We start from the raw sequence: 22,321 nt of genomic DNA, 5'->3' as shown, positions 1-22,321 counted from the left end.
GTATTTAAAATGAAACCCCATTAAGTCATATTGGATGCTTCTTTAAAAACCTATATTTTTGAAAAGATGCTCAACATCACCAATCAGTAGGGAAATATAAATCAAAACCATAATGAGATGCCACCTCACTCCCATTAGAATGGCTACTATAAAATAAAAACAGGAAAAAATGTTGGTGAGGATGTGGCGCAATTGGAACCCAACAAGTGTTGGTGGAAATATAAAATGGTACAGTCACTATGGACAACAGTATGGAGGTTCTTCAAAAATTAAAAATAGAACTACCATATAACCCTGCAATTCCACGTCTGGGTATATACCCAAAAGAACTGAAAGCAGGATCTTGAACAGATATTTGGATATCCATGTTTACGCAGCACTCTGCACAATAGCCAAAAGGTAGAAGCAACCCAATTGTCCACTGATGGATGAATGGATAAATAAAATGTGATAAAACGGAATAATATTCAGCCTTAAAAAGGAAGGAAATTCTGATATATGCTCCAACATGGATAAACCTCGAGGACATGATGCTAAGTGAAATAAGCCAGTCACAAAAAGACTGGATGATTCCATTTACAGGAGGTACCAAGAGTGGTCAGATTCATAGAGACAGAAAGTAGAATGGTGGTTGCCAGGGGCTGGTGGGAAGGGAATGGGATATTGTTGTTTAATGAGTACAGAGTTTCAGTGTGGGGTGATGAAAATGTTTTGGAGATGGGTAGTGGTGATAGTTGCACAATAATGTGAATGTACTTAATGCCACAGAATTGTCCCCAACAATGGTTAAGATGGTACATTTTATGTTATATGTATTTCACCACTATTTTTTAAAATCACGACATTAAAAACAAACAAACAAACAAACAAACAACCCTGCCATTTTGTAGAAACAAGTAGGGTCTCCTCCACAATAAAATGGATTTTTTCTGAACCAAATGTAAGAGTCAGGGCTGGTGCTAAGGGAAACAGGACAGGCATGTGTCAGTTTCCAAAACATCTCCTACCAAAGGCACCAGAGAACCCAAGGAACACGCCACTCTCTTCCCAAACGTAGGACTAATCCGCTAGGGAGAAACTGTAAGTGAAGAACGTTGGTTACAGAATTCCGTGCATCAGTGTTGGGTACACATGCACAGTGGTGTTTCATTCATTGGCCCCTCAGTGCTTTCATTTATTCACTTACTCTTTCACTCTACAAATGGTGCCCAAGCATGGAGGGTGGGCAAGGAGAAGCCTGAGAGCCCAGCCTACAGGCTCTACCTTCGCAAGCTCACAACCCAGCGGGTCCTTTTAGAGAGAAGCAGCCCAGTGTGAGGCAAGACAGAAGAAGATGGGAAGGGGGAACCAGGGAGAGGAGAGGCACAGACCTGCCACGGGCTGTTTTGAAGCAGTGGGACAAGGCAGGTGGAGGAAGCTCCCTGAGGGACCTTGCCTGGAGACTGGCTTCCAGGAAGCCTGAGCCTGTGTCTGCTTCCCTCAGCAGCCCCCGCGCTGGCACAGAGAGCCAGCCTAAGTTGGCTGGTGACATGTCAGAGTGGAGGCTAATTTGCAGGAAGTACAAAAGAACAGCACAATCTAGGCTTGGGAGTGAGTTACAAATGCAGAGGAAGCTGGGCACGCCTACGGCCCCGGGGGGCCCAGAGGAGGCCACAGCCCTGTCCACCGCTGGGTTCTGAGATGCCTGGCTCCTAGGAGGCGGCGTTGGGGGTGGACAGCCCCTCTGCGCTCCCATCTTTTCTAAGCCAGCGATGGATTGTTTTCATTTCATTCCGATTGAACTGCGGGACTAAACTGGGCCCAATTTCTGATCAGCATCATTTCTCTCAGGCTTGCTCAGGGAAGACAAAATCCATTAAACTCCCCCCTGCTCCCTATGAGAAGTGCTGAGCTCCCCATGGCAGCAAGATGGCAGCTCTGGAGGGTAGAGACTCATTTTATGTGGATCAGTGACTGGCTTATTGTAGGTGCTTAATAAATATTCAATCATAACAATCTTAATTACTGGATTACATCATGTCTGTCTTAGGGTAGGATATAAATAAATAATGCCATAATAATAATGAGGCTCTAACGGAGGGCTGCTCAGTTTGAGTTCCCACTTCTGCGCAGGCGGTTTTAATAAATTTGGGTGGATTTCATATTTCATGAAGACGTATCTGCTCACAGCAGGTAAATGTTTCTGAAGATAAGCCTTATTTAGTATTAATGCCGGCAGAACACTTCCTGATTTTCTAGTTTATGTGCTCTTCGAGGTTTAATTCAACTCAACATGGCACCCAGTTTTCTGAGTGTTCGAGGGTGTCTGGTGGCGAAGAGGGTGGTGGGCAGGGTGTTCGGGGTCCGGCCCCCCCGCTTGCTTTAGGGAAGACGTTGAGATGCCTTAGCTATCCCTCTCCAATACAGCCTAACCCATCCCCTGCTCAGAATGGAGCTGCAAACAGCCCTGGCAGGTTATGTAAATGATAAAATTAGTGGTGGCCAGCAGGAAAGCCCATGCCCTGTCTGGAGGGGCAGCCCCAGCTGCTGCCACCCAGTGGTGCCTGACCTTCCATTAAAAAGAGCCAGAAATGCCTTTTTCACCCCGAAATCTCCTCAATTTTAAAGGCTGCTAACCAATCCAAATTATTTTAGAACAAAAGCCTCCTGCAGGCTTTTGGGTCCCCTGGGGCCACAGACTGCACTAGGTGACTCTGGGCTCTGGAGCTGAGAGAGAGGGATGTTCAAGGAAGGGAGTGTACTGGTTCCTCCAAGAAAGCCAGGAAAGAGCCAGAAAGCCCCTGGCAGAATTGTTGGAAACCCCAGGTCTGACACCAGCTCTGTTTTCTGCTGGACTCACCATGTGCCTTCCATAGTCGCCAAGACTCCGCTCCCTCTGCAGGAAAGTGGGGGATGATGGGGCTGCTGAACCCTCCTCCACGGGCTGCACAGAGAGCCAGCTCCCCATAAAGGGATGGGGAGCGCTCTGCGGGCCAGGCGGCATCACTCGTGCCAACAGAACTCCAACTAGTGGAGGCCCATGAAGTCGTGCAAAAGCCTCATAACTCTCTGAATCTGGGTTTCTGGAAGCCTCTGGAGGCTTCTGGGAGCAGAGCTCGTCTTGGGAGTTGCAACCCAAACATCAGATAGCAAACCTGGAGGGATGATGGTGATTTTCAGAGCTGCTCATCTCAGACTGTACAGTCTGGGTCTGTCCCAGCCTCCCAAGGTGCCTGAGCCCGTCCTGGTCCCACTGTGGGTATCTTCTTCCCACTTTGTGCTCTAAAACTGGACAGGAGAATGTGAAAGAACCTCCTCTGAAGGAGCCAAGGGGCGGGAAGGGGTCTTGACATCCTTCATTCCCCCAAATGAAGGCAGAGTTCTGATGGGATTGAAGGTACAAGAACCGGGCAGCCGCCCTTCCCCACCCCACAGTTGTGAGCACGCCCTCGTCCCTCCCCCCTCCAGAGACCCGCGGTCACCCTCTGCAGCAAAAGCAATGCCTATAAAGGGACCTTCACACGTGCAAGTGTCCAAGAAGCAGCTTTTTGCCCTAGACACTGGCATCACGTCACAGCACTGGCCACTGGGGAGTGACCTCCCCAGTCCTTGGGAGAAAGTAGACCGCTCTGGGCTTTCTAGAGAAACTCCCCCCGCTGCACTGGGCTATTTTTAGCCCCACCATCCCATACATCCATTCCAGGGGTGTGAACGTCACTGGTGAAATTAACCACCCACCTTGGCCAGGCAAAGGTGGCTCTGGCGGGGCATGTGGGGCGGGGGAACAGAAAATGTCTCACTAAAATTGCACTCAGGTTTCCCTGCAAGTTGGTCCAACAATAATCTCTCGTCAAAAGTAGAAACAGGTTTTCTTCACCCTGCTGTAAATCATCTCAATGAAAAATGCACTATCATTTAAAAAACAAAAAAAAGGAAAAATCAACACATGCACGTAGTCTGCTTATGAAACAACATTTGTTGGTTTTAAGTATCTTTGTACCTAATGCTTGGTGACATATTATTTAAGAACTTTTTTGCCCATAACTACATTTTTTTAAAGTTTTTAAAAAATTTTTCCCATAGTACGTAAACTCCGTTTTTACTTGGTTACTTAACAATCTTCCATAAATATTTTCTTCTATTTTAATGTCTTAATTTTTAAGTGTAGCCTTAGTCAACTAAACTCTAAAATTGGACTTTTAATTGTTTGATGCTTTGTGTACCTGCCAATATTTGTAGAGCCGTTGGCCTCTCTGAAGCCACTTTATATCAAATAACCCTAAGTGAGGTTACCAGACAGACTGGAGTCTGAGGGACGGGCCAGGCAGGTCCAGGTGCCACCTCCTCAGCCACGTGGCCCTAGGGATAGTCTCAGGTCTCGCCCAGGCCCCCGCAGAGCCTACCAGTGTTCTCCTGCTCCCTGCTGAGCCTCTCTCCTTCCCAGAAGCTCCCGCCTCCCCCTCAGCTGGCTCTGACCCTCTGGTTCTCTCCTTCCTGCCCCAGGGAATTTTCTGTTTTTTTTAAATTATGGAACATTTCAAATGTATACAAAAGTTCGGAAGATAGTGTAACAAATGCCCAACTTCAAAAATCTTGTTTCGCGTACTCCAACCCATTTCCCCATACACTACATTCCTCAGAAAGAAGTCCCAGATGTCATATCATTTCACTCATAAATATTAGCATAGGTCTTGCTAAATAATAAAACTGCTTTTTTCGAATACCACTATCACATCTAAAACATTATCAGTAATTCCTAAATGGCATCAAACACCCAGGCAGCATTCAAATCGGCCAAGTTGTCTTATAAATGTTTGCTATGGATGGTTTGTTGGAATCAAGATCCAAAGCGGGTCTGTATGTGGCATTTAATTGCTGTGTCTCTTTAGTGTCTTTTAATCAAACGGTCCCACCTACTTTGATTTCAACAGCTTATTTGTCAAAGAGATTGGTCACTTGTCCTGTAGAGTTTTCCACACCCTGGATTTTGCTGATTGCTTCTTCATGGTGTCATTTTACAGTTTCCTCTGTCCCTGTTATTCCTATAATCTGGTAGTTAAATCCAGTGTGAGGGGCTTGTTCTGATTTAGGTCTGGTATTTTGCAAGAACGCTTCAGGGGTGTTGTGTGTTTTTACAGCAGGCCCCTTGGGGATCATGGTCTTGCTCATTATTGGTCAGGGGTTTGAAAAATGGTAATATTCTAGTTCTACCTTTCCTTCTTTATTAGAGAATCTCTCCTTCATTCATCCCTTGGCTCTTTGGACTATTTGGTATAGTTCATACAGGAAAGTCAGGTGAGGCACTTGACCCTGTTCGACTTTTCAGAAGAATGAAGCTGCTCCCTACATCCTCCAAGGGGACCACAGAAGGTTGTTTGAGTTGTTTTGGGTCTTTTTTTCTTTTTCCCAATATCATTATGAACTCATGAGTTTAAACACATTCAGTGTTTCAATCTATCGAGACTTTTATTTGTACTGATGTAAACTGCTCCATCTGTTGCTGGTGGAAACCTCTTCAAAGTCGGCTCCTTAGTTGTTTTGATATCATTCCAGCCATCTTTCTTAGGCCGTCTGCCTTTGGTGGGACAAGAGGTTTCAGACTCTTCTTACCAATTTTTTCCTCCAAATAAGAGAATGTTTGTTCTTTTTAACGAAAGATCATATTCAGAGACAAAAATCTTTGTACGAAGGAGATTCATTGCTATGATGTTAGTTATTGTTTTTAGTCCTTTTCAGTAGGAAAGTTTTTTTTTTAAAGAAAGTATATCTTGATTTCATACTTTTGTATATTTTATTTTATATAATCTCTTTATATTGAACAAATATGCAGGTACTGATTTTTACTTACCATTTTGATTTTATATTTGTATCTCTTTTCTCTAACACTCAAAAAAAATCTTGCTTTCTCATGACATTAACATACTTCCCAAGTCGCTTTACCTACACCTATCTACATCTCTGAGAACAATTTAAGATTTTACTTTACAGTTAATTTTGTGTTCAGGTATATCCTCCTTATGAATGTTAAGACAAACTAATCTAAATCATTTGAAATAATTCCCCTTTGTGAAATTATGACCCCTACATATTAGGTTCATTTGTTTCATTTTGCTGTCAATTTTTAGGGACTGCCTTTTTTTAACTTTCGGTTTGGTTTAGTTTGATAATTAGGTAAGGGGCTGACATGGCTCTACGTCAAATCTACCAAACAAGGCAGACTCTGAGAAGTCTAGTTCCTACTCCCATTCCCACACCTGTGCCTTCCTGTCCCCAGAGGTAACCATTTCAGTTTGTGGTTTATTCTTTCATTGTTTTCCTTTAACATAAGCAAATACATATACATGCACACACATTTGTATCCCCACTTGATTGAGTACATGGTAACATAACATGAGATACCATGTTTCTCCCTCTTGCCCTGGGAATTGCTCCTTATAAGGACGGAGAGATACCCTTTGTCCCTTTCTACAGCTGCATAGTACTCCACCCTGGAGTGTCCTCTTGCCACCTCCTCAGCCCCAAGCTTCCAGGTTTTACAGTCACTGCAGACCTGCTCTTGCCCACCTACCTCTTGCCCACAAACCCTAATACAGCCAAGCCTATCAGAATTATAACAGAATAGCTCCATCGGCCTGTCGTACCCATTCAAGTGTAGCTACCTGTGCTAGGCACTTGCCTCCTCTCCTTTAACATTTGTAACAGTCATCTGAAGTAAGTAGCAAACGCAAGTTTGAAGAAATCAAATCACATGCCCAAGGTCACACGGCTGCTGATCTGGGAATAGAATGCTCCCACCTCTGAGGCCATAATCTGCAATCTTGGCTGCTCTGCTGATCAGACTCTCCTGGTTGTGCCTCCAGAAATTCTGTGTGGCTCTGCCAAGCATCACCCAGATAAGAAGTGGAAATGGGTCTACCTGACACCTGTGGCCCACACCAAAGGCTTCTGGGAGGCAAGACCTCAGAGAGGCAGCAGGGCAGGATGGGAACCTACTTGGGCTGAGCGAACCCCTGAATTCAAGCCCCAGCCTCACTGTCTCCTGGTTCTGTGACCTTGGGCCATTTATCTAACCCCTTATGGCTCAGCTCTGTTACCTGTAAGGCTATCTCAGAGATGCAATGAGGATGAAGGGAGAGGATGAGTGAGGCCCAATGAGTGCTCAGTAGATATTTGTTGAATCAACGAATAGGAAACAACTTTTGAGCAGCCACTCCCGGGAATCCTCTATAGCAACAGTGGAAGGGCAGAACCAATCCAGCTCATCCACAGCGCGTGTGCTTTCCTCTCCAGCAGCATAAGCATCATCTGGAAACTTGTTAGAAATGCACATTCTGAGGGAGGGCCCCAGCAGTCTGTGTTTTCACCAGACCTCCAGGTGATGTGAGAACCACCGCTCGTAGAAAAGCCCAGCAACCTGAGTCCATAATGGTACGGAGAGGTGTGAGGCAGTCAGGAGCCCCTCTAACCTCCAGAGCTGTCCCTTTATTCACTAGCGCATAGTGGATGCAGAGGAGAACAAGGAAGACAATGTTTGGAGGTCTTCTTGGGGCTTGCATTCTGAGGACGATGTATGTAGACAGAGCATAAACCCAGGACCAAAGAATTGAGATGGCTTGTGCTAGGGATCAGTGCCATGAAGGATATAAACAAGGTAGCATGACAGAGGCTGAGGGTCTTTGGATGGGCTGGATGGTCAGGAAAGCTCTCTCTGAGGAAGCGGCCCGTGAGGTGCTGTTTGAATGGGGAAAAGGAAGCAGCCATGTAAAAATTGGGGCAGAGTGCTCCAAACACAGGGTCAGCAGCTGCAAAGGCCCTGGGGCAGGAAAAAGCAGCATACATGAAGAGGAACAAGGAGGCAAGTGTGGCTGGAGCCAGTGTAAGTCGTGATTCTTACCTTGCGTCTTCTCTGAGGTCTAAGCAGTCATGCTACCCCTGTGTCAGAAGGGAATGTAGGACAGACAAGAGGCTTCTCCTCCAGGTGCTGCTGGCGGGGAGGGAGCAGGCAATGCCTGGGGGTACAGATCAGCAAGAGGGCTCACTTGGGCTTTGCACTGCAGCCCTGCCTCAAGATCCTCCTTTCCCACAGTCAGCCTGCCCTGTGTGATCCCTCCAGTACCTCTCTGCCCTGTAGCGAGAAGCAGTTCTTCCAGGAAGACCCTGTTTCCACAGCACTTTAATGATTATGGCCCCAGGAGGAAAAAACGCAGTTGGAGCAGACAGGGACACCTGACTCTGAGACCAGTTCTGCAACCAATTACATAATTTTGGGCAAGGGATTTCACCCCTTTGACCTTGTTCTGCATCTGGAAATAGAGATCGGCATGGCTTCCTCCCACGTGGTTGTGGGGATCAAAATACACACAGTGTACAAGACAGCTAACCCAGCGTCCAGTGAGTGTTTGAAAAATAGCAGCTAACACCATTTTTTCTTCATTAGCAGAACGTTTAATTTCTTAAGATCCAGTATTTTACAGATAATGGTAGAAGCAAGTAGTAGAACAATACTAGTGATCTAAGAACACTAAGTTCCTGTCTGAACTCAGAGCAGTTGATGACGGAGAAGCTGAGGCGTTTCTACCACGAGCACATCAGCCTGACCCCAGGAATGGACTGGCCTCACGGACATTGAGGCCTCCCGGCGATGAGGGAGAGAGTCCATGACCAGGAGAAGAACTAGCCCAGCGCTGTCCAAGAGAAATACGTGTGTCATTTAAAATTTGCCAGTAGCCACATGAAAAAAGTAACAAGAAACATGTGAAAACAATCTTAACAGTATATTTTCTTAAAGCCAAAATATTCAAAGTATTACCTCCTCAACATAAATTCAATACTCAATACAAAATATTCTAAGACTGTACTAAAATATTCTGTAAAAGATATTTTATATAATTTTTTTTGGTACTATGTCTTTGAAATCCAGTGTGTATTTTAAACTTACAGCACGTCTCAACTCAGACCAGCTAGATTTCAAGCTCATTAGCCACATGTGGTTGGTGGTGACGGAGGTGGACAGAGGGGCTCAGGGGTCGGCACATGATGGCCCGTGAGCCAAATCCACCCCGCCCCTGATTTTGTACAGCCGTGTGAGCTAAGAATGGTTTTTACATATTTAAAGAGTTGAGAGGGGAATCAAAACCAGAATATCTTGTGATATGTGAAAATGACATGAAATTCAAATCTCTGTGCCCATAGATCCTTAGATTGGAACACAGCCCCCCTCCTCACCTACAGAGCTTCTCTCACTGCTTTTCACAGCTAAGTGGAACAAAGACGGTCTGACCCAAGAAGCTAAAAACATGTTCTCTCGAGCCTTTCACAGAGAAGTTTCCTGGCCCGTGCTCCAGGGAGTAGAGCACGCCTCCCCCAGCTCCTCCTGACTCACTTCCAGACCCTCCAGGTGGAGAGATGACTCATGGACCCTCCAGATGCGCTGGTGGCCAGCCTCCCAGCGGGTCACCATCATTTTGTTGGTGTTTGGGAGTATTTTAATAAAGTGGATTTACTTCATTTCACAGCACAGGTTCTGTTTCTTTCATTTACATCTTTCATTGTAAAGTCCTAAGCCAAAAGTCCTGAAGGAAAGGGCTCAAGGAGAGCCCCCAGCCCAGGTAGCCCTCAGTTGACTTTCACAGCCACCAATCTAGCACCAGGTTGGTCAGATGAGGTGAGCAACAGCCCTAAGGAAGGGGTCTCAGTGACCCAGTCCAGTGGGCTGTTTTCCAGCCACGAGTTGCAAACAGGGCCCTCCAAATAAATGCAGCCCCTTTGAGCCGGGCCCTGGATGTGTATTATCAAGCAGCATCCCTTCACAAAGGCACTAACTCAGGGTTCCTGGTGAGGAGATCCACCTGAAGGAGGGGTCTGATTAATCAGGCCCTTTAGCAGATGAGAAGTGTCCTCCTGCAGTGACACCCCATTCTGCCATCAGCCCTGAGGACACCCTTTTACTGTGCTGACAGGTACAGAATCTCCTCGGTTCCCATAACAAAGCAGTAGCTAAGGAGGTGCCCTGGCCAGACTTTACTCTCTCCCCAGAGAGACACATAGAGAACAGGTGGATGGAAGGAGGTTGTGTTCCCTGGACTTAGGCTGGGCGAGTGGTTTGATAGGGAGGGTGCAACAGAGACATGTAGTCTGGAACAAACCCTTGTCTGCATCCTCAGTGCCAATATTAGCTGCATGACATCCAGAACCCCTGCAAGCCTCTGTTTTCACATCTGGAAAGAAGGGGCACGAACAGTCATCACATATAGTGAGAAAAGAAATCAGACAGTGCCCGGCAACATAATGGGCACTCAGGAAACATGAGTTTCCCCTATCTTATGTTTCCCTAGCTCCCGACAGGGAGCGATTCATGGGGATGGAACAAAATGGTGCTGGTCCCTAAGATACAGTGTCCGGTGTGCAGGTTAATTTACATAAGGACTCAGAACGGTGCAGGCACAAAGTGGAGGTTTTATATGTGTTTACCAGCATTTCTACTTTGCTGTTATTATTATTATTAAGCCTGGGAAATGCACCAGCCTCCTGAAGACGTTTATGGAAACAACTCCTAAAGAAGGCCGAGCACTGGTGAAGAGACCTCTGAAAAGCAGTTCAACACAAACACCTGGCAAGTGTGGAAGAATCAGGGAAGTTGCCTCATGTTATTTGCAGGGATGTGAACTTCAAACACCCAGAACCAGAAATTGGCCTGAAGGACCCATTCCACCTTGCCCTCCTAACCAGCCTTTGAATGTTTCTAATTAGTACAGATGCAGAACAGAGCAGATGTGCCACAAAATTAAGTTAGCCAACATCACACACACCCAGGCGAGAGCAAGGCCATTCTCACTCATGCCGTCGGGCAGCTGGGCAGCTCCCACGATGCTCCAGAGGTTGTGCGGAGAGTCAGAGCCAGTGAAGTCACTGCAAGGAGGGGACACCGTGGCACACCGCCTGAGGACAGCTTTATTTATGCTCTTGCAGAATGTACAAGCGGGTCTTGTTTTTCTGGACGGTGAGGGAGCCGGCTCACATAGCATTCGTGATTCTACATTTAGAATTGTGTCTTCATTCACATTCTTTCCACGCAGCTCACAGCTCCTGGACTGGAAGAGAGTGGTCACTTTGCCTGGGCCCGTCCCCTGGAAAGATGCCAGCTCTGGCTCACGCAGACCCTGAGCTCCCGGTGGAGCTTGGGCTGAGTTCGCTGGCTGTGTCTTGTGCCTGGAGTGGTCCATGCTGGTGCCCCACCATGAGCGAGCCACACATGGGGTCCCGGCGTGGGGCAGGTGAAGGCGCATTCTGGGAGAAATCAGATTCTGCAGCGGTCCGCTGCGGTCAGGCTAGCGGGATAGGGTCTCGGGCCAAGCTCTGAGGGCTCCTGCTCCCAGGCCAGGCTCTTGCCGGGTCAACTGTGTTTGCTCTCTCCCGACCCCTCCTGCTGACGTCTCTGACAAAGCTGCCAGCCACTGTCCTGCCCCCGAATGTTCCCTGGACCATCCTTCTGGTTTTCCTTTCTCAATCAGCCACTTCGAGCAAACACCATCCGTGCCTGCCACACAGCAAAGCTCACCGCTTCAGGATCCTAAGCCAGACATGAGGTCATGTTCTCCACCTGTGAAGAATTAAAAGTAAGCTGGGGAAGAAACGTTCTGAGGAGCGGGAGGAAAGGAAGTGAGGAAAATCAGGGGCCCTGTCGAATCATTTCAGCTCAGGTTATCTGAGCCCCAAAGCAAACTCCTCCATAAAATGGGGATTTAGTAATGCAACTTTTCCTAAAGTCTGGAACAAAATGATTGCGTCAAAGGCAGATAGTATACGAACTGGCTGTAAACTTGTTTCAGCATGTAATCGGAAAAGCAATTAGAGCATCAAATCCGTGACTTCTTACGTATTGCTCTTGACCAAAAAGTTCTATTTTTTGAAAAGGAAGTCAATTTAAATTCTCTTTATAGAAAGATAAGTAAACGGTACAGGTGGTTGAAGATGTGGCAAAAATCATGAAAAAAATAACAAGTAAAAGACTACCATTTGAGAAGCTTTGCAATATAGAAGCATATCTGTATACATGAGCTCAATTTGATCTTCAGTCCCATAGAACACAGGCAATCGTCCATCCTAGAGATGCATAAACTAAGGCACAGAGAGGTTAAGTGATTTGGCTGGTGCCAAATAGCCAGGAAATACAAGGGGCCAGGGCTCCAAATCCTATGTTTTGGTTTGGTTTGGTTTTGTTTTGTTTTGTTTTGTTTTGTTTTGTTTTGTTTTGTTTTGTTTTGTTCAACGCTGGCTCATTGCTCAAATTGATCTGCCAAGGTTGACTGGTGTTGATTTTGACAAGCAGGGGAGGTAGGTGGGGTGGGTAGAAGCAAGGAGTTCACTTTGGGTCTCAAACCATCTCTGAGTGTTGATCAGTGAGCAGGTGTCCCCACAACCAGGTCCTAAGTTCTTAGGACAAAAGGTAAGTTTTGAGGCTCCCAGGAGGTAAAGGGGTTGGATGTTCCTGCTGGCTGGGGGTCTGACACCTCCACCTACAGGGCAACAAGGAGAGGTTCTTTCTGACTTGTTTGAACTGAAGTGCATAGAGCCGGCTCCCTGGGACCTTGGCCACGGATGGGTTCAAGGCTGGAGGTGGTGCCAGGCCTTGTGTTGGGGCTAGAACTGAGGTTGCGGGCTGTGAGGAACCCACGGGGGCAGGCAGGGCAGTCCACAAATAGATACAGACGTACAGTGTGATACAGACTTCCAAGGGCTTTGGGCATCTCACAGAGCGGAACACCTGTCTGCGGCCGGGCACCTCTGCCTTCCCAGGCCATTGGGCAGGGGAACTTGAGAAAGGATCTTGAAAAGAAAGAAAAGAAAAACAAAAACAAAAAGCAAAAACTCCTGCATGAAAACTCTTGTGCTCCTATAGTGCGTGGACTTTCCCAGGGTCAGCTTGGGGAGGGTAAAGAGGGCACCCAGGAGCTGGCACGGCGTGAGCAAAGGCAAAGGGCTTGGAAAATGTCGAGGGGTCTGCAGGCAGTTTGGGGAGCAGGTGACCACAGGCCAAGACAGGAATTGGCCATTGGGAAGGCAGACGTAAACCCACCTTGGAGCTGTGGAGGGGCCAGCCCTTCCCAGAGCTGGAGAGGGGAGCTCTAACCTGGCAGGATGGGTCAGTCCACAGGCACTTGGACCTTACAAACAAGCAGATCTGCCATGGCCAGGCCTATCAAGTGGGCACTTACCTTGACTCTTCTCTGATTGTTTCATATCCTTCTGCAACTCTCACCCTGAAACCCCAGGCTGGCCTTCCCCCAGCCTGCAGCTGGGCGTGTTATTTTGCTCCAAAAGCACAGCCCGATACGGCTCCTTACTCGAGGAATGCAGGCTACGGTCCTCGGAGCTGATGATGAAACGGGCTATTTCTGCCCCAGGGCATCAGCAGGCCTCCAGGCGCTGGCTCCAAGGCACACACTCTCCTGTTTTTAATGTCTCCCTAAACAAATGTTTTCCTTCGCACCTCAGGATATTTTTATTTGAATCTCAGTGCTGGAATAGTTTTAAAAATCATTCTGGATTGAAGCTGGAATCGTGGTTAGGGTCCAGCTAAGAGGCAAGCAAATTCTCACTCCCCAAGTTATCTATTACCCGAGGCCGATCTGGATGTAAAAATAGCTGCTGAGGCTGTTTGTTTAATCTGACTGTTACTTGACACCACGCGGGTGTTGCAGTGGGGACTGTTTGCTTCTTCCCCACCAAGAACACCATTTGGTTTCCCCCGGCTGGGTCTCTATTTAGGTACACTTCCCAAACTTCCAGTGTCTGGCCAGCTTCTGGTCACTGATTTTCCCCAGGTGGGCAGGTTTGTGAACAGTAAGAGGTCTGGGTCTTGAATCCGTTCCCCTCTATCTTTGGGCAGTCCGGCTGACAAGGGAAGAAATTTTGGCTGCTGGGCAGAGCTGGGCTGCTGGAAGAATCAGGGTTCTGTCCGGTTCCTGGGAGGCCTGGAGCGCAAGCAGCTGGGACTCGCGGAGAGCGGAAGGTAGGGTCAGATGCTCGTCTGGTTCCCCCGAGCAGGCTGGGAGGCTCAAGCTCCCTCCAGCTGCAAGGATGTGCGCTCCGGGCCGGAGGGGTTGGGATGTCACCCTGTGGCAGGGCGCTGTGCAGGGCGGTGTGAGTGGCCAGGGGCATATCGAGGGCTGAGTTTCTCCATGTGCTTGGGTGTGCTATGGGGCTGGATTGCCGCGTGGACCATGAGGGAACAGAGTACATGGTACAGACGTGTGTGACTTTGTCCTTCCATGCATCTGTCAGGGCGCTCTGCTCCCACATGGCTGAGCAGGCACAAGCCTTGGGTGTGCCCAGGGCGCTGTGTTGTCAAATGGGGGTGACCGCACGGGTTCTACGGTAGCAGACTGGCTCTCATGTGTCCCCCAGTGCTGCGCCCGGCAGGATCCTACTAGCTGTAACAAAGAGGACAATTGGTCATCAGGACATTCTAGCCTGTGGACTCTGAGAGCATGTGTGGCCTCAACAGGAAACCCCCCCCACACACACAGACTGTGTGTTCTCCCACATCCCGGGGGATCCACAACCAGACTCCTGAAGGGTGGGCTTGGCTGAATCTAAAATCGTATCTTTTTTGCCTCATGGAGAAGAACTGATCGTTAAGAACAATACTGAATATGTGTGGAAAGCTAAATAGACTTTAAAAAAATTATTTAGGATTTTATAACAACCCCATGGATATTGATAATGGAGGAGGCTTTGCGTGGGGCCGGGGGCAGGGATTATATGGGAAATCTCTTGTACCTTTCACTCAATTGCTCAATTTTTCTGCAAACCTAAAATTGCACTAGAAAATAAAGGTTATTAGAAAAAAAACCAAAAAAAATTAAAGTATGGATCGTTTCTTTCAACATATCTAACCCAGTTATAACAAACAATACTTGATGTAATATTTTCAAAACCCAAAAGTATAGGAGTCCTGGTGAGTAGATTCAACAAATGTTCATGTTAAAGGAAGTCTAATTTTCCAGCATTTGTGTTCCCTGTACTACAGCGGTTGGTAAACTAGGGCCATGGGCTGGGCTCCTGGTTTTGTAAATAAAGTTTTATTGGCTCACGGCCATGCTCGTCTATTTACGTAATGTCTGTGACCGCTTTCACTCAACTGTCCAGGCTGTGTGGCCGGCAAAAACAAAGCATTTACTGTGCAGCCCTTTACAGAAAATGTTTGCTGAGCCCTGTTGTACATGAACACTCCTTGAGATGGGTCAGTTTGGAACACGCAGACAGCAGTGAATGTTCTAGCTTGTACAGCAGCCTGGGAGCTGGACCCTTCAGGACCAGTGGCTGGCTCTGGAGCCCCCTGCCCCTGCGCTAGCTGGTACAGGAAATGTTCCGTCTGCCCCTGGGAGGATTAGCTTTGCTGTGGAGTGTGGCCTGGGCTGAGCAGGGCAGATCATGCTTATCGGAATGGTTTATAAATAGATGTCTCCGGGTGACCCAAGTCCAGCGTGCGTCTGCCCCTTGGTCTTTGGGAGGGGAACAATTGTGCCTGCTCTCTGGTAACCAGAAGCTCGTTGGGATGGGCGCAACTGTGCCTGCTGGGAGGAAAGGGGCTGATGGAATGCTGGGTCCTGGAAACACAGGGGCTTGGATTCCCTGGGAACTCGGGAGACAGAATTGTGCAGAGGAAACAGAGAAGGCCAGGTGGCCGAGTCCTCCTAGGAAGAGTGCATCCACCCCGATGTCTTTTCACCAGGACTCCAGAAATGACTTGGTGTTTTCTGCTTTTTGCTCCTGACCCTAAGGAAGCTCCGGAGACCCTTAAAGAAAGGGGAAGCCGCACGTCTGGAAATAGCCTTATTCCTCCAGCCTATGCCAGAAATCTCAGTAACTGAAACCCGCCAGCTGGTGGAGCCAGGCCTGGGCCATCTTCCTCTTTGGCTTTCAGGCCTTCACTCCATCCATCCAGGGTTATTGGAGAGACAAAAAGGGCTTTCAGAGAAGGTGGCCCTCATGGAGACACACAGTGCTGACATTTCCCAGCAGGCTGCAGTGGTCTTGGTCTTAACTCCATCTGAGGGTTTAAATCACATTTCACCAGATCCAGCCAATCCATAATCCTACAATTCCATTTGTTAGCTGGGAAAACCCAAAACACCTCTTAGTTTCTACTTGATCTCAGGGACTGCGGGACATGAACTGGGGGGTATAGGGGGAGGGGGGAGGACAAGGGATCATTCAAAGCGCATGGATCAAGGCCCCAAAATGGAACACATGGAGCACTGCTGAGATGTCACCCTCAATATGGCATCACTATCATTCTGGAACATTCCCTGGAGGGGGCTGCGTGTGTGAGTAATATGTGGCAGTGGATGTCAAGGTTGAGACAGAATGGGTTCTCAGCTGGCCTTGGTTCCCAGGCTGAGGGCTGAAGAAGGCTTGATGCAAAGTACATTCCCTTCCAAGCTGTGGCCCTCAGAGTGTTTGGGAATCTGACTGCAAGAGGGCCCAAAGAGCCAATAGTCCATGAATGGCTTTCTCCCCAGGACTTGACAAACCTCTCTTTCTCATAGGAAGGGGAAAGGGATCCATCTGGACCACAGCCCATGAAAGTGGGAAGAAAGCCTCCCCTGTATCCTCCATCCTCTGCTTGACCCACCCTGGAGGCTCCAGCCCAGAGAAGATATTTCACAGAGAAGGGCTTCTGAACCCACGGAGATGCCCATTCCTGGTGTCTGCGGGAGCCCTTTGTTCCTTTGGACCTCTGAACCCTGGACACTGTTCCCTGGCCTCAGTGGGTCCCTTCTGTCCCTGAGTGGCCCCTTTCCAGGTGGGCTTGAGCTGTCGAGGGACTTCAAGGCTGACCTAAATGAGGGATTTCATCTCAGCCATGTCCCATCTTAAAGCCTTCACCTGAAGCTTAAGGAAGGCAAGGGGAGAGAGGAAACTGAGGTTTGCTTGAGTGACCCAGTGCTTTCTGCACTCCCTGCCCAGTCTAGAGGCTGGTGTCGCGCCTCTGAGCCCTGATTGTGACAACCAGGTCAGCTGGAGCTGCCCCTTGGCTTGCCCTGTCCTGGGGCAGCCTGGCCACATGCGGCACCACCAGCTTGTCCCCTCGCTGGATGCTGTCTGCCCCTCTCTGGAGCAGGTCGGGCCCAAAGCCTGCAACAATCAAGAGGTCAGAACTCACACCCGCTGGGCTAAACCCACAGGCTCAGGGCCGTTTCTCACCCTCAGTGTCCCACCAAGTTCCTCACGGCAACCTGGCTGCATCACTCCTGTGTGCAAAACGCCTTACGTAGACCATCTGGTGTTATTCTCACTCATCCAGCAGGCAAGGTTTCCCCAAGTTGGTTTCGGTGGTGGCCTAGATGCAGGCATGGTTTTCAAGGGGAATGCCCAGCGTACAAACACCGGTGTTGCTAAAGGTCAGCTGATACCCATTCAGGATGAGGAGACCCAGTGGTTTTGCTCAGGCAGAAAAACCAGACAGACAGGGCAAAGGCGCAAGGTGGTTCCAAGGACAGGGAAGCCTCGGGGGCTCTGGGCAGCTGCTGCCTCCCTTCTCTCTCTCTTTTATGTTGGGGAAAGGCAGTTGTCGTCGTGACCCCATGCCCCTGGCCCTGGCTTGAGCAGGTTGCTTGGTGGGGGTGGCAACCACATGTTGGCAGTTACTAGGTGTCAGCCGCCTCCCAGACACGAATTCACTGGGTCCTCCCAAGGACCCCAGGAGGCAGAAACTACTTTAGTCTCATTTTACAGATGAGGAAACCAAGCACAAAGAGCACTTGTAATTTGCCGAGGGCCACTCACAGGTGTTACGGCCAAGAACCATGCCCAAGGAGGTCTGGCCTTAGTCCAGGCCTTTCCCACTATGTTATAGCCCCCATCTGGGGATTAGAAATGAGCAAGCGGCATTTAGTGAGCACCTACTATATGCTTCACATACATGAGCTCACTCTGCAATCCTGTTGGCGGGCGTTAGTACTGCAGCTGTAGATATGGAATTCCTTCTCAGCACAGTCTGTTTCAAAGACCCAAGGTCTCTAGCGGTGGAAGCTTCCATTTATCAAGCCTTACTCTGTGTCTCTTCCGGGCTCCTGACATTTTTTACCTCTACCCTTCACCACCACCCAGGGAGGAAGAGAGAGTTGCAGATGAGGGAAGGGAGGCTCAGAGAGGCGAGGGAACTTGCCAAGGTTGCACAGGACTAGGAAATGGGAGCATGGTCTGACTCTAACCTTTCCAGCCCCCTCTGCTTGGTGCCCAGGCTGGACCCAGCTGGGTGCCTGTGCACAGACTGGCAGCAAAGCTCCCTCCCAGCTGCCTTCACGGAAGACCTGCCCAGTGAGACCACCCTCTTCCCACTTCCTGGACCCTGCATCTTGCACTGACCTCTGCCTGTTCTCCCCTCAGAGGTGACAGTCCCCCCCCCCCACACACACACACACAGGCAACTATCCCTTGGAGAGGGTGGCATTTCTGATTCATCTCTGCACTCCACACATGCCCAGCCTGCCCAGGGCCAGGCCTAGAGCCAGGCAGACACAGCCCAAACCATAGTCATTGTCAACTGTGAGCCCCAAGTAGCCCAAGAACCTATAACTTACCAGTACAGCCTTCCAGAAAGGGGTCCAACCTCCAATTGCTCAAGGCCTAGGGCAGTGGGGCTCCAAGTGTGGTCCCAAGACCATCAGCACCAGTATCCACAGATGCTCTCGCCTCACCCCGATGACCTGAGTAAGCGTCTCTGGGGTGGGGCCCAGAATTCTGTTTAACAAGCCTTCCAAGGCATTCTGAGAATCAGGGACCACTGTCTTAGGAAAGAAAAGGGGGACAAGACTCCTTGTTGTTCTCAAACGCAGTAGGAGATGCTCTGAGAAGCTGATTGTTTTTTCACTTCAGCTCGAGCCATTGCTTTAAATAACCTTGCCTGTTGAAAGAGCATTTTTCAGTATTACTTTTGAGAGGGATAGCCTGGATGGGCATGTCTGAATTCTTTTTCTTGCCACTGTAAGGATTTCATAAGAAACTCCATGAAGAAGGAGGGATGTTGTCGGTTCCATGACTGTGGAACCCATATCAAGGAAGTTCTCTCTTTCCTTCCCTGGAAGAGCTAGGCTCACAGCTGCCACGTGAGTTAGAGAAAGGACAGCTGTCATCTGCCAACAGCCACCTCCCTTCTCCATCCCAGCCTCCAGCAGGAAGCAAGGAGAAGACAAGAGACAGCGGGGCTCTGATGTGAATGTGGAGTTGGGGTGGACTTAGGGATTCCCAGTGGCTCCATGGGAAGTCCCTCCCCCAGCCAAGATACTCATATCTTCCTGACAGTCCAGGGACAGGAAAGAGGGCACCCTGCTGGGTGCTCCCAGGGGACGGCCACATCCAGCAGGTGCCTTCTCTAACTTTACTAAAGCAAACGCTCTCTGGTGGGAAGAGAAGGGTGTGGGAGATGGAAGAGAAAGTGCTAGGAGAAAGGCCTCCATCCATCCTCCACCCATCCTGTGGGAACACCATGGCAGAAGGAGACGCCCACCCCATACCTCTCCTACCTGGGCTGCACAAAGAGGGCAAAACTGTTTGGCACAGAGACGCTGGTTCAAATCCCAGCTCTGCCACTCTCTGGCCGTGTGACCTTGCACAAGTTCCTCAACCTCTCTGATTCTCAGGTTCTTTGCATCAGATTCCTTCGGCACAGACCCTCTCTCACGTGCCAGGTGGTCGTGACCACTGAGCGAGATCACAGATGTGATGCTCACGGCTGTCAGCAGGAGGTGGGTGAACAGTGGTGGCTCGTCCAGCTCTGCTGCTCCACCTTTGCCATCCAGCCCTGCGGCCCCCGTTTACAGAGGGGGAAATGGGGTCCGCAAATGGCGAGGAGAGCTGTGCAGCCCCCCTGCCCTCTTGTGGTTCTAGGATCCATCCCTAGAATCTCCCCTCTCTCTGCCCAAGCCTGGGCCACCCCAAGGACACTTTCCAGGGGTGCCCCTCCCCATATGGCCTGGCTCTCATCCCAGGGGCTGCAGAGAGGATGGTCACTGAGGGACATCCCACTCCCAGCAAACCCAAGTGCCTTTTCCTCTGGGAGCCTCTGTAGCGGCTTCCTCTCTGGACAAGGCTCTCCAAAGTGGCATCTGGTCCATCGGTTACCATTGTCCCTGCAACACCCACTTCACAGTCCACAGGGGCTTCCTTGAGGCCTGGGCTGCAGGAGGTGCCTTCCTGTCAGGAAGGCTGAGGCTCAGATGGATTGAGTGATTTGTCTGAAGTCTGATGGCACAGCTCTTAAATGGAGAACAAAGTGCCCATCGGTAAGGGGCTGGGCAGGCTTTTAAGGGCTTTGCCCACCAAAGTGGACTCCCGGGTGGACTGGGATGCAAGGGATAGAAGACACCCTGTGGCCATGGGTCTTAAGATGAGCGCCAGGGAGCCTGGAGGTGAGAACAAGGCGTGGGGGAGGGGGGTGCTGGGGGAAGGGGGGGCAGTGCCTAGCAGGTGTTCTCAGCCTGCAGCAGGCATTTCGGAAGCTTCAGGAGGTGCCTCTTGAAATGCAGGTTGCTGGGACCCTCTCCCGCTCAAGCAGCCCCAGGTTCAGGCCCTCCATCACTAAGTATTTAACATCCCTGGACTCGAGGACTTCCTCTGCAAAGAGCAAGAATGATTTCTATCTCACAAGGTTGTTTCGAGTATTAATTACAGAATAATAAATAAGAATCAATCATATTGGAGTATATAAAGTGCGTATCTTACGCCAGATACTCTGTAAATAGGGATTTCTCTTACTCATTCATTCATTCATTTGACAAATGAATGGCACTCTTTTGGGCCCAGGCACTCTGTGGGGACTGGGGGCACAGCACTGAAGCAGAAAGGCAAGGCCTGGCCCATGGCTCCACCCCCCGGGTGGTCTCCTCCCCTCCCCAGGTCTCTGGTAAGACCCGGCCAGTCACTAGCCTTGGGACTTGGGTCTCCGTTTCCCTGTCCAGATGAGAATCTTGCATCACTATAAACAGGGCAGCAGCAAACGGAGCCTAATCAGGAACACCTGGAGATTCTGGTCTAGGACAGTTTTTTTAAAAAACCACTGTGGATTGTAACTCATTATTGGGTCCTGCAATCACTGACTACATTGCAAATAGTTTTTCTTTTAGTGAAAGACTACAGGAGAATAGGATGAAAGTATCAGAGTGGTACATATAAACAGGGTAGGCTTTTCTCCGTGAATTTTCCTTGTTTTATATAAATGTATGTCTCTGAGCTTGCTGTATGCTGTGATGTGGGCGTATCTCTTACTGTGTGTTGAGGGAAAAACAAACAGGTGTGAAACCTCTGCTCCTGTGAGATACGTAGAGAAAAAAGTGTGCACGTAATTCTTTGCTGCCCAGCAGCTTGCAGGTAAAGTTTAGGGTCGGGATGGCCAAGGCTCACTGGGCTCAGAAGGCCTCCTTCTGGTGCAGGTGGCCCCCTGTCTGGGGGAGGACGCAGGGCCTGGTGGGTCCGGTGGCTCTGAGCATTTGGAGGCTCTCGAGCAGTGGCTACCTCGAGAACCAATTTCACGACCATTCCTTTCCTCAGCCGGCTCCAGCGTGCGGAGCAGCCCCAGAGCAGGTGGGGTGGGCAGACCTGGAGTTGTTTTCTATTGTCCCAGTTTCACAGGTGTAAGTAGAGGTGAAGTGACTTGCCCCAAACAACACAGGACTTCACCCAGCTCTTTCTACTGCCCAGAACCGCCTGGTCGACTCCTATCTCATGTCAGTTCCTACCATTTCCAGAATCAAGGGCAGGATGTTCCTGGGAAAAGTGGAAGGGGTGAGTGAATGAATGAATGAACTAATGAAAGAATGAACAAAGGATGCTTGGGAGGCGGGGCTGAAGCTCTCTCCTTGCTTCTGTGCAGCAGTTTTCAGCCAGGGGTGATTTTGCCCTGGGGGCCTTGGCAAAGTCAATGGTGCTGGGGCAGATCTTTAGCTCCATTTTACAGATGAGAAACCTGAGGCTCAGAGACTTGCTAGAGGTTAGCCAAGGTTGCACGCAGCGAAGGTAGAGTAGCACTGGGACTTGGCCCAGATCCCGGTGGACTCATCATTTCAGTGGCCCCTGTGTTTCTAAAACAGCCGCATGTCCCCCCTCTGGCTGCTGCCCTGCGCTGTCCTGGCCTGGCCGTGGTGTGGCCCCTGGACTTTGGGTTGGGTCTACCAAGGAGGCCGAAGGGTCGTAAGGCTGAGCATTGAAACCATTCCTGTCAGTTTGCCCCCTTCTCATTTCCCAGACTTTCATCTTTCCGTCAACTCCCCTGAGGCTGTCCCTGGGCAGTGGAGTGTGACTGGCACCCACCTCAGCTCTGGGAAAGTATGAGGGAGGT

General features: G+C 49.5%; 1 protein-coding gene across 4 annotated transcripts in view; it reads left to right on the top strand.

Annotated features, from left to right (window-relative positions):
- C5H10orf71 (chromosome 5 C10orf71 homolog) overlaps positions 1–22,321 on the top strand; it is a 54,969-nt gene that overhangs the window by 15,239 nt on the left and 17,409 nt on the right. Inside the window, exons 1-2 of one of the 4 annotated variants that reach the window (XM_057737119.1) lie at positions 11,514–11,594; positions 13,868–13,990. The exons of 1 other annotated variant lie outside the window; for it this stretch is intronic. The gene's annotated coding sequence lies outside the window, so the exon portion shown is untranslated. Of the gene's footprint in view, positions 1–11,513; positions 11,595–13,685; positions 13,747–13,867; positions 13,991–22,321 lie in introns of those variants that run through there. 2 more of the 4 variants (XM_057737120.1, XM_057737121.1) reach the window with 2 other exon arrangements.

The sequence above is a fragment of the Hippopotamus amphibius genome, chromosome 5 (genome assembly GCF_030028045.1).
Source record: "Hippopotamus amphibius kiboko isolate mHipAmp2 chromosome 5, mHipAmp2.hap2, whole genome shotgun sequence".
In the NCBI taxonomy this organism is placed as follows: domain Eukaryota; kingdom Metazoa; phylum Chordata; class Mammalia; order Artiodactyla; family Hippopotamidae; genus Hippopotamus; species Hippopotamus amphibius.
The sequence above is the reverse complement of the archived record's forward strand: the minus strand, read 5'-3'. Positions and strand labels throughout refer to the sequence as shown.